The sequence below is a fragment of the Dermacentor variabilis genome, chromosome 8, assembly GCF_050947875.1.
Source record: "Dermacentor variabilis isolate Ectoservices chromosome 8, ASM5094787v1, whole genome shotgun sequence".
In the NCBI taxonomy this organism is placed as follows: domain Eukaryota; kingdom Metazoa; phylum Arthropoda; class Arachnida; order Ixodida; family Ixodidae; genus Dermacentor; species Dermacentor variabilis.
This window is the reverse complement of record NC_134575.1, coordinates 32,801,857-32,813,872: the sequence shown is the minus strand read 5'-3', so window position 1 is coordinate 32,813,872 and position 12,016 is coordinate 32,801,857. Positions and strand designations below refer to the sequence as shown.

Genomic DNA, 12,016 nt, shown 5'->3' with positions numbered 1-12,016 from the left:
AGTTCGTAAAAAAAAGAAAAAAGGAAAAAGAAGGGACATTTCCGCATAAACAATAGCACAAAGCACCCTTTGCTTCGTCTTGTGGCAGCACAATATCACGCCAGAGAAAAATGTGTATGTGTGGTATCTGCATGTTACAATGTTATGTGACTATCTTTCTGCAGTTCCCCGGTACTGTCACGTGACTAAGGGTCTATCACAGACGTTTTGCTGCTTCGAATTTGTGTTTCCAGCTTCATTTCGCGGTCGTCGTTATTACATTACGTACCACAAACCACTGAGTGGAGCCGCCTCCTGGACACCAACACGCGTTTATTCTTTTTTATTTTTTTGATGCCCATTTAAGCTCGCCTGACAACTTTCTCAGCATAAACAGTCCACAACCGGCGCTCGAAAAAAAAACTAAATTTGGAGGACGCTTAAGCTTCGCCTTTAAGAGTGAAACGCGGTAGGATTCAAAGATACCCGAGTGCTTCTCACGCTTCCCGACAATTGCAGCTTAAGTGACCGTAATGTTTACCGGGAAACGCTGTCCGCGAACGCTATGCGCGAAGGCAAGCGGGCGAGCTTTCTGGTAGAAACGCGGCCTCTTGCGTGGGCCGCGGATGCGCGGAGGCGAGCGCCATCTGGTTGGTGTTGTTGCAAGGAACCGAGAACAGTGCGCCGCTCTATGAATGGCAGAAACGCTGGAAAAGGGGGTTTGTGTTTGAGTTTCCGCGTAACAGAATTATGTTTCTTAGTATATTCAAATTACAATCCGACGCTATCATGTCTGCAGGTTGTGTTTAGGTTACACTTTACAATTCTTCTGACGCATCTTACTTTGAGGAATTCAATTATTTCAGTAACGCCTCTACGCCATGCGGAGCGCCTGCGTGGTTGTGTTCCGGAATGTTTTTCTTTTTTCGCTAAACGACGTCCGACGCAAGACGCCAACGCCGGATCTTATGTGACACGGGACCCTTAACACACTCGCGTTAAAAATACGGGCAAATGCCCGAAACGGAATGGCGGGACCCCTATAAGGGTGGAGCACCTAGAGTTACTGTTTAAAGCTCCTGCAGCTCCCTGCTGGAGCCATATAAAGTAACTCTAGGAGCGCCTAAACAGGAGCACCGACTCTCTCGCGCCACCCTGTCCCAGAGAGTGCGCAACATTTAGCGAGTCTTTTCTCTCACTTGCAGACCACTTCGCAAGCCTCTCGTATTCTTGATCGTGAGCCCGCTGATCTGCACTGATCAGGACCCAACGAAGACAGTTCTGTGTTGAGAAATTGGCTGCACATGATTACGAAGAAAGGAGTTGTGCTGTACGAAACTGGCACCACTATATATGAGGCAAGTGCGTCGCTATAGTACGATGCGCAGGCGATGGCGACCTGTCTGTCTGGAAGCAACCTGTGTGGAACCGCAGCTGCACAATTAGAAGCACCGCGAAAAAAAGGAAACAAAAAATTACCGACGATTACGTTACTTCCTAATGCGAAATTTGAGCGCAGCAAATAAGCTGTTTCACCTTTTGGATAGATTGAGGCAAAGAAATCGAGCAACACATGTATGCGCTATCACATAATTTTTTTTTTATTTTTCACACGTATTCCTTTAACAAAGACTCCACTAACAGTTCTTGACAGTCATGAAGGAAGCTTTGTGGTCGGAGAAATAGACTGATATATGTTCGACTTGGTACACCAATGCTTGATTCTCAAAGACGAGATCTATACAAGTGCCTCGCGAGGTTGTCACAGCCGTGGGGGAAGCAGAGGCTAAGCGCCGCCGCCGAGAAGACCCTGCCGTTCGCGCCGCCGAAGCGGAGGCTCATCGCCGCCGTCGAGAGCAACCAGCAGTAAGCGAGGCTGAAGCAGAAGCTCATCGCCGCCGCCGAGAAGACCCTGCAGTTCGCGCCGCCGAAGCGGAGGCTCATCGCCGCCGTCGAGAGCAACCAGCAGTAAGCGAGGCTGAAGCAGAAGCTCATCGCCGCCGCCGAGAAGACCCTGCAGTTCGCGCCGCCGAAGCGGAGGCTCATCGCCGCCGTCGAGAGCAACCAGCAGTAAGCGGAAGCGGAGGGGGGCGGCGTGTACACCCAGCGGCAAACGATGGGGGCAGAAGCGCGCGCAGCAAGCGGACAACACGATAAAGGGAGGAGGGAAGAGATAGCAGCGACTGACTGATGCCGCTGACGGCGATAGTGAGTCAATCCCAGCTATCCGCCACACAAGAACAGGGGGGGGGACCCTTTCCTCCTCTTTCTGCATGGCGGCGACGGTGTTCTATGCAGTCACGTTATCTTGACTCTCTAGCGGCGTCAGCGGCATCCAGCGGTATCAGTCGGTCGCTGCTAGCGCTGGGGGGATGAAAGGGGGGCGGAGCTGGTTACGAGGCCGACGACGACGCCGACGACGACGACGACGACGCGAAACCCAGGAACGGACGCCAAAGAGCTGCGCTCTAAAAAAAGAAGCGTGCATTGTGATAATCTCATGTCATACAGGATCGGTATCCAGGTAGTTCATTGCCGCGGATATTCAGTGCGTCCCTAAAGTAATGGTGTACTTCTGACCGCCCACAGGAAGGTGACAAGGCAAGATAGAAATGTGAAATCTTCACCAAATAAAAGCAAATCTCTCTAAGTTTCCGTAGTATGATGTTCTATGGCGTGAGCACACAGGTGATGACGCAGCACCACGAACTGCGCCACATACCTTGACATGTTGGAATTGTATGCAGTGCCACAATTTCCAGAAGGTGCTATTTTCCAACATGAGGACGCTCCTCCACACCACGCCAGCAAGCACTTTTCGCGAGTTTCTGGACAGAACATTCCCCCAGCAGTGGCTATAGCCACGGGTTCTGTCAAGCCATGGCCATTACGATCCCCGGAATTGACGCCAGCAAACTTTTATTTCTATAGGGTTCTGCGAAGCAACATATCTACAGTGAACGTATCGACAACATTAATCATTTAAAACAGAGAATCACAGACGTTACCCACTCTGTTCCACCAGACGTCCTCAACCGTGTGCGGGAAGAACTTGAATATCGTTTAGACCTGCGCAGGGCAACAAAAGGAGGCCACATCGAAGTACACTGAACAGGTAGGAAACTTGGAAAGCTTTCCTTTTATTCGGTGAATATTTCACACTTCTGTCTTGTTTCGTTGATATCCTGTGACCGGTCAAGGGAGCACCATCGACTTTACAGACCCACTGTATACATGCATTCGGAAGATATCGCTTGTAGATGTGTGGCGCCAGAGGCGTCAGCGTTTTTTATGGGTGAAAGCAGTCCTTGCACTCGGCGATCACAGCGTTCAACTTCACGGATATATACGCAGCCACCCTTGCAAAATTCCACCTGCAGCAAGAGACGCGTCGACGTCTCTTGCACACAAGTGACAGTGTTCTTTCCACTGTGCGAAAAAGGCGGGCCTGCATGGCCTGCGCGAGGAATTCTGCTGCCAGTACGGACGCTAAAGCGTTTCCAGCTCGCCACGTGAAATCGCGGGAAACGCGGTGTGCCGCACAGAAAGTCATCTGAGCTCGCCTCGCGCAGGCACGCACTCGTGCCACTTCTCGCGTGTTTGTCGTCGTCGTCTTCTTCCACAATTGGCGCCAATGCCACTCATCATGAAAAAAAAAACGGTAATAAAAAGTAATAATACAAGAAAATCAAGGCGAAGTTAAGAACGTTCAATGGGTTGATTGCTTGTTCTCTTATGTATATATATATATATATATATATATATATATATATATATATATATATATATATATATATATATCCAACCGTGGACGTGCGCAGCTCTGGGAGCAGCTGGTTTCTTTAGCGTTACATCGCCAGCGCAAAAAAACAGCGCCCTTACACTCTGGGAAGAAGGATGCCAAGCGAAGCTGTGTATATGGGCCCCTTAATGGCGAACTGCAGCTCCGCCGCAGTTAGGCCCGGTGTTACACCATCTTCGGGATCGGCCCACGTACGGTGCTTAACGCCTGCTTCACCTCCGCCGCGAGTCGGCCCGCCAGGGCACTCTCTTCGGGATCGGCCCAAGTATATGGGCAGTCCTATGCCTATTCACGGACACGATCCCGACCGAACTAACCCTGAAAGCTTCGCTGTAAGATTGCATGCGTGCGACTATCCAGTCGTTCAGAGCGTCCAGGAGGTTTTGGTAGAACGCGCGTTTAGCGTTTGTAGACCGACGCTATTGGCGCGAGGCCGAGCGTCGGTCGGTGCCGGGAGCCTCGGAGTGAAACGCAGTACTGCATCACCCACCGATAGTTGTGCTTCATTCGCTGTCCTGACGCAGTCATTTCCCTAGCGACGTTATCAGTTGCACTTTGGCCGCTCTGTGGGCAGGACGCGTATCGTTCGCTCAGAAGAAGGGCGTGCCCTCAAGGAGCGGCAACGAGAACAGAAATGGGAATGGGTCAACGGTTTGGGTTGTTCCCTCACAGACGAAGAACAGCGTGCCTCTGTGCTGGTCGTCGGCGGGCCAACAACGGGGATAAGTGCGACGACGGCGGGTCAAAATGACCGACGATGGGAGGGCCGTTAACGCCAAACGAATGCGGTGCCCCCGTCAGGACCCAAAGTACCATGAGGCCGGGAATGCCCGCCGCCGACGTGGCCACAGTCCCGCCGAACGTTTCCCGGGAGCCTCAATCATCCTCCGAGACCCAACATCGTGGAGTAGCGACTAGTGCCGCCTCGCCTTCCGTTTGTGTGCGTACGGCGTTCGACCCACGGCAATGGACAGTTCGCCATTAAGGGGCCCACATACACGCGGATTCGCTGATCATCCGCCTTCACAGCGTCGAATGGCACTGAATGTTTTATGTCAACTTTTGGAGAACAATATATCCGAGTTACCTTGTCACTATCGCAAAGACAGCAATTATGCACCGAGCAAGCTCACATGAAAATACTTTAAAATCAGCTAATGTGTGAATACGCGCCTAGCCCAACTGGAACCGCAACCGCCAGCAGGACGTCGGCACCATGGGGTTTCATACATGTAATTATTGTAGGAAAATCCATGACTGGTACTACTTGGCGCAGTAACACAAGAGCAGAGGCTCCACCCATGCGAACAGCTTTGAGTGCGCCGCCACCGAAAGTTGTCAATTGTACCTTCGTTTTTTGTTGATCTTTTCAACCAAAGCTTATTTTGGCTCACAAGTGGCCTCGTTGGGGTCATACAAAAACGCAGTTGGGCAGAGCAGAGCAGCTGCGGGAAAGGGCGGTTTGGGGAGTTGACAGCTGCGCCGGCGCGTGAGTCATTATCAAGGATTCCAGCTGCACAGGCGCGCGCTCACGCCGCGCTCGCAACCAATCAGAGCCGTTTCAGTTCAGTCTCGGAAAACGGATGGGACGGCCACGCCTTGTGTGTTCCCCCGAGGAATGGGCGGCGTTCGACGAGAACTCGCCCGTGAAAGGGCTCGCCGATCCGGCCGTTAGAGCAGTACGAGCCGAGGCAACCCGACAGCAACGAGAAGATCATGAGCTGAGGGAGCAGCGGGCCGAAGCAAACCGAGGCCTTTCACGGTGGGTTAGTTATACCTTGACGAGGGCCAGGTGCACTGAGGACAAGCTCCGCTTAGCCCCATTTTCCGGCAGGGGAAGGGTTAGACTTTTGTTTTTAATAACTGCGGTGGAAAGATACTTCTTTACAATTCTAAAGGCGAGGAAACCGCCATGCAACAAGGCACCTCACGGTTGATGTGGGCAGCTCATGTGTACGGAGCCAAAGTTGTAACAAGAATTTATTGCGCTTGTTACATTAAAGAACCATCGAGGACGCTCTGGCCATGACTGCGGCTTTCAAAAAAATATATATTTATTGAATATTCGCCAGATTCGAAAGCCCCAGACCATCACGAAGACCTTCATTTCCGACTTAATCCTTTTAAACAAACTTGCGAAATACAAAGTAGAGGCAAATTGAAAAGCTAGATACGTCAAAACACATTTACATGTCCAACGTAGCTTGGCAAAGGCGGCCGACTTCGCGCATGCGGGCGAGGCCGTAGATGCAAGTGGTATATATGTACAAATCCGCGGCCCAGCGATATGGTTGCCTCTGAAAGAACGAACGAGTAAACCTTTACTGCAACTGTGACTTGTCACTCGAGGTGCTGGGAGGGTCGTCCCTTATTCCAGAAGCCCTCTGGCCTGGACCGCCCGTCGGGCCCGGCAGACGAGTTGGCGTACGTCGTCCTAGGAGTTCGTATACCCTCCCACGTTTCAGTGAGGAAGTTTGGGCCTGCGTCTGCTGCTGCTGGTGGTGGTGGCGGTTGTGTCGCTGCGATCCTTGCTCGGGAGTGCTTACATTGCAGTAGAAGGCGTGCCAACCCTGTCGGGCACGTTGTAATGTGTACAGGTGTAGCTGTATAGCGTCGGTCGGATAGGATGCAATAATATGCCGTGCGTGTGAAGGATATTACTCTGGAGTCGCCTGTAGGCGTCGCCTTCGTCTTTCGTTAGTTTTTTGGACGTGGAGGAGGATGCAGCCGGCGTCCAAGCCGCTAGCGCTGCAGTAGTGGCTTGGCAAGTATGCGGTATGGTTTCTGTTTCCTCCGCTTGTGTGTGGGTGCACGGACGGGTCATAGGACCTCGCGCCGGGAGGTCCGGTTGACGATTGCGCGGGCAGCGGTGTGTGCCGCTTCGTTCCTAGAGGAACAGAATTGCATAATAAATACTGTATTTGAAAACGTCATCGCGGCTCAACTGAAGCACTACCTAAACGAAAACAAGCTTCTAACAGATTCCCAACATGGGTTTAGAGCCAATCGATCAACGTCATCAGCAGTGTTAGAACTAACCCAGAGTATATACACAGCTCTACACAAAAACGAGATTGCCGTAGGATTATTTTCAGATTTAAAGAAAGCATTTGACACGGCCTGTCATTCCATACTTCTAAAAAAATTACGAACTTATGGTTTTAGCGAAATTACCATGGACCTCTTTTCGAGCCACCTAAATGGTCGAAAAGAATATGTAAAATTTGGCTCCTTTGTTTCCCAGTATACTACCATAGTTACAGGAGTTCCGCAAGGATCAGTTTTAGGGCCCATACTGTTCTCGCTAAATGTAAATGACCTCCCAACAATACTAAAGTCATCAAAATGCATCATGTACGTTGACGATACCACGCTATTATTTTCGGGTAAATCTCCTGGCGTATTGCAGAACACTATAAACAGCGAGTTATCCAACATATCAAATTGGTTTGCATGTAATAAATTAACACTAAACAGAGATAAGACAAAATACATAGTATTCAACTCCCGCTATTCCAGGGGTGACACAATAGGCATGCAAATTCACCTTCCAGGTGGAACAATAGAACAGCTCGACCACATATAATATTTAGGGGTATTATGCAGGGAATATCTTGGCCTTAGCGTACTTAAAGTTGTTTACTTTTCCATATTTCACTGTCACATCACATACTGTTCTGATTCATGGTCTAGCACATATAAAACATACATAGATCCCGTCTTTCGGTTACAGAAAAGGGCCTTGCGCATTATGACATACACAAGCCCACACGATAATACTGACATGCTGTTCAGTCGTTTCGGTATATTACCATTATCTCTGGCATGCGAAATGAAAGTTGCCATATTGATTAACAATATTTTACGTGGGAATCCCTCATTATCACCAAGCCTGTTTATTACACCTAATCGCAATACAAGGGGTGCAACAAATATACATTTCAACCTATCAATCACTCGTAACACGTATGGCCAACGACTACTTGAGTTTCATGGTGCTAAAATTTGGAACACAGTACCTCTTGAGGTAAAAGTGGCCAACAATTTCGTGTCTGCTGTTAAAAAGCTATACCTATCAGAAAGCACGTGATTTTCCCTCGGTCTGGTTCTCCACTTGTTTCATACTGTGCAAGATTATTCCTCATGGATCTAATCAGAAAGCCTAAACACTTCAGCACAGGCCCTTGCAAATATATTACTTCTACGTATAATATGCTATCTCGGTCTTTTTGTGTGTGTGTGTGTGTGTGTGTGTATGTGCATGCATTCTCCTGACAGTTCTGTTTTATTACCAGCGATTGATATGCACTGTTTTTCTTTTTTAATGGTTTTAATTGTATGCATCCACCTAACTGTATTAGCTTGTATCATTAAAAACTAGATATGCGCATGACATTGTAGCTGCTACTACATATACGACTATGGGCCCACACTAGCCTTCTTTGGCTACAGGCCCAACAGTTCCTTTGTACAAATTATTATCAATGAAAAATAAACTGAATTGAATTGAATTGAACTGAATATCTAGAAGTCGGTGGCAACCTCACAATGAAAAAAAAAAAAAGATCAAGCTCGTCCCATGAAAAACTTTGTACCCGTGGTGCCGTTTCCCTCTGACAGAGAGCCAAGCCTGGTGGAGTCCGCTCACACGTTTGTGATGTTGCTATGTTAATGTAAATGCCAGACTAACTGGAAAATAAAAGCTAGTTGCCTCAAGGTAAAATGTTAGCTATGGTTGAGCTGTGGTATCGAGATCGCCCACAAAATTTGCCCCGGACGTTAAGGTTTCGTCCTGAAATCACTAATGCAAAGTGAAATCTGTGCGGAGAAAAACGGTTGTTTTTAAAATGCGCAAACACTTGACGTCAGGCAAATAAGCGAACCTGATTGGCTGGCGCGCACGTACGCAAATTGCGTTTTGTGTGTGTGACGGCGCACATATAACCTCGTAGCACTTAGGTTGTCACGGGTAGGCTATGCCTTTGTGGGCTGCAGGCGCATAAAGTGAACGCGGAGCCTGAAGCGCGTCATGGCTGTCATGTTTTAGACAGCACCTATATGAATACGGTATGAATGTGTGTTTTACTCGCGTGTATTTATGTTTCAAAATTTTGCCCAACGCCGTAAATGATTAAATACACAGGGTGATCGTTTCTATGTTTTACGGAATCTTTAAAATATTGCCTGTGGCAGATAGCATAATTTTTGTCGTCGAATTGGATTATTCGAGGAGGCGCATGCATTGCTAGCACGAGAAACCGAAGCATGCATATTCAACAAGTTATCAAAAAAAAAAAGAAGAGAGTCATTAACGTCTGACTTAATTCCCTTGCGGCACATTTGCAATTTACGAATTACGGCAAGTTATAGGCAATGCTAAACTCGTGGGGAGGGAGAAGAGCGCGCTTCTTTCGTTCACTGCACGCTATCGTTTTATCGAGCCCCTCCTAAGATGGAGGTGGTGCGGCTACACTTTTGGGGCGTCATTTCCAGATTTCCGCTCCAGCGATGTTTTAAAGCCTCCTTGACCGCTACCGCGCGCAAAGCGCCGAGGCGCTCGCTCATTGGTGCGATGATTGGACAAATAGGAGAGGAGGAAGGCAGCAGAGGGCTATGTCTACCCGGACGCCCACAGTCACCCTCCACAGCTGCTCCTGCTGTCGAACTGCAGACATGCCTCTAGCGAAGGAGGTTACATGGGTGCATTGTGTCACACTGCGTACCTATCATCGAGGCGACGGGCGCTACCCCTGTGTTCTTCTGAAGTGGCTGCCCTTGTGCTACGCTTCAGGCATCCACTGACTTTATGAGCTTGAGGTTCTGAACAGTAACTTTTCTCGTTTTCGGGGCGAGATAATATTAGCTAAAAGGAAACACTTGAACCGTTCGTGAGAAATACTGCAAGCAGTTTTATCGAAGAAAGCGACTCCGTGGACTAACGATCGCGCGATAGGGTCAGCCTTTGCGACGAAGTATCATGCCGGACACTTGCTGCACTGTAGACTGCACAAACCGCCTTGGAACGTTGAACGTTTTGTATTGGTGTGCCGCGATTCTTGCCGAGTGAGGCAAGCTGGCGTTCCGGCAAAATCACGGTGACAGCGCTGCCAACGTTCCAGTTGCACTTGTCGCCTCCCTACGACTGATTCGGAAGTCTCGGCGATGTTTTAGTCTATACTGGCATGCATATCGCGGGGATTTTACCATTGGCTGAAGAACGCGTCGGCGCATGCAGGCAGAACTAGCTGTACGGTTACGCCGGGTCAAACAGTAGTAAGAATGTCACCACACAGCCCATCGGAATGCATGAGTATACGAGACACAAAGCGACACAGTCGTAGTGCCGCATTCTGCACAAATCGCGAGTCTTGCTTTTTTTGCAGGCAAATTGAGTTTTACGCGCTGGACAAAACTACGCGTGTTGCGTCCACTTACTTTCTGTTTAAGTGACCAAGCGTTAATTTAGTGAGGAACAGTTGATGGCATTCGATTAGACGAGTAGAAGCGTTTACGTGAAAGGTGAATTCGTTTCTGGTAACTTTTATCTCCACAGGCACGGAATTTCAAGATATGTAGCCAAAGGACTCTAATAATCATTCATCGCTTCGGAGCGAATTCAGCGTTGTCATTCGCGACAGCGAAAGACTCAAAACCGCGACGGCGATAAAACTTGAAATCCGCTTTAGCGAAGTCTATTATCTCTCCGGGACCAAGTATTGGCGATGTTTTGTCGTCCATATCGGGATCAGCCGTACTTTCTGACGCTGTCAAACCTAAAAACAAGAACACGCCACTGTTGCTGCAAAAGTGCAAAAGTGATTGGTTACGTAATCATGGAGCGAATAAATGTCAAGTGATCATCAAAGGGACGAGTGATAATTTAATGAGCGAGTGGCACGGTGAGTGATTGGGCAAGGGTATGAGCTGTTGACTAAGCAATCGTGGAGTGAATAAATGTTGCGGGGTCATCAGAGGGGCGAATGGTTGTCGAGAGAGTGAGCAAGATAGCGAGTGGATGAATGAGTGATTAAGTGACTGGGCGTAGTGAGTGTGTTACCTTAGAGAGTATGAGCGATCCAGTGCATGATCATCGAATGAGCGATTGATAATCGAGTGAGTGAGTGAGTGAGTGAGTGAGTGAGCCAGCGGGTGATTGAGTGTTGATGATCACGATGGAAATGAGTGATCCTCTGGTGTCGAATGATCAGTGAGAGATCGCCTAAGTTACTGCATCGGAGATCGGAGCGTGGATTTTGTAATTTTGCTTGGAGATTTGAATGGTTCTTTCACGAAATATTCGTTCTAGCGGCATTTCACCAACATGGTAGCCGCGCTTGTAGCCGGCGTGTTAGTGCTCAAGCCCCGCACCAAGACTGCAATTTTTCTTTTGAAACTTTGGAAATAGAAAATAGAAGCGAACAGCGACCGTTAAAGTTCGGCGCCCACGTCTTGAATATATACGAAACCTCGGTATTCAACGCGTTCTGCCGTCGGCAACGAGACTCAAGTCGTCCCGTCAAATGGCCTGGCGTGGAAAAATTTCCTGCAAAGTTTAATGCCTTCTCCGCCACTTTCGGAGTTGTTCCTTGTATATTTCTCGGAATTCCCTACCATCTTGCGTAGGTCCTCTTTTTTGCTGGTATTCTGACTGAAACTTTTTTTTTCAACAAATCAAACCTTTTGTGCATGAAGCATCGCTCGCAAGCCGTAACCCCTTTTCTAACCCTCGACCTGTGCGGGCATTCTTCGAGACCTCTACTGCATTCGAGAACAAGCTAACAAGCGAATGCGATTCAAATTAATATATTCCTTACCTATTCCGTGCTATCCCATGGCAACGCGTTTGATCTTCGTCGGATGCACGCTATAAAAAAATTAATTAATTAAAGAAAGGAACGATGCCAAGTAGCAGACGAAAGAACCACTGCGGTTTTCATCTTCTGTTTCCTTACTTATGCTGTGCCTGTTTATTTATTTATTTATTTATTTATTTATTTATTTATTTATTTATTTATTTATTTATTTATTTCTTTATTTATTTATTCAAGGCTGGCAGACGGCAGAAGCATTACGTGCGCTTGCATGGAGGAAGAGTTACTTGTCGATGCAACTGTATCGAAGCCAGGTGAATGGAAAAACCGGATCCAGTAGCCCCGGGATAGCAGACGACACTTCCCGCAGCGCGCCGCGCTCGTCTGCTACAAACGCCACAGGCCGCGCCGAGTCCTTGTCACC

At 48.5% G+C, this 12,016-nt stretch overlaps 1 protein-coding gene across 1 annotated transcript in view; it reads left to right on the top strand.

Moving 5' to 3' along the window:
• LOC142589943 (salivary peroxidase/catechol oxidase-like) overlaps nucleotides 1–12,016 on the top strand; it is a 52,381-nt gene that overhangs the window by 5,700 nt on the left and 34,665 nt on the right. The window lies entirely within an intron of this gene.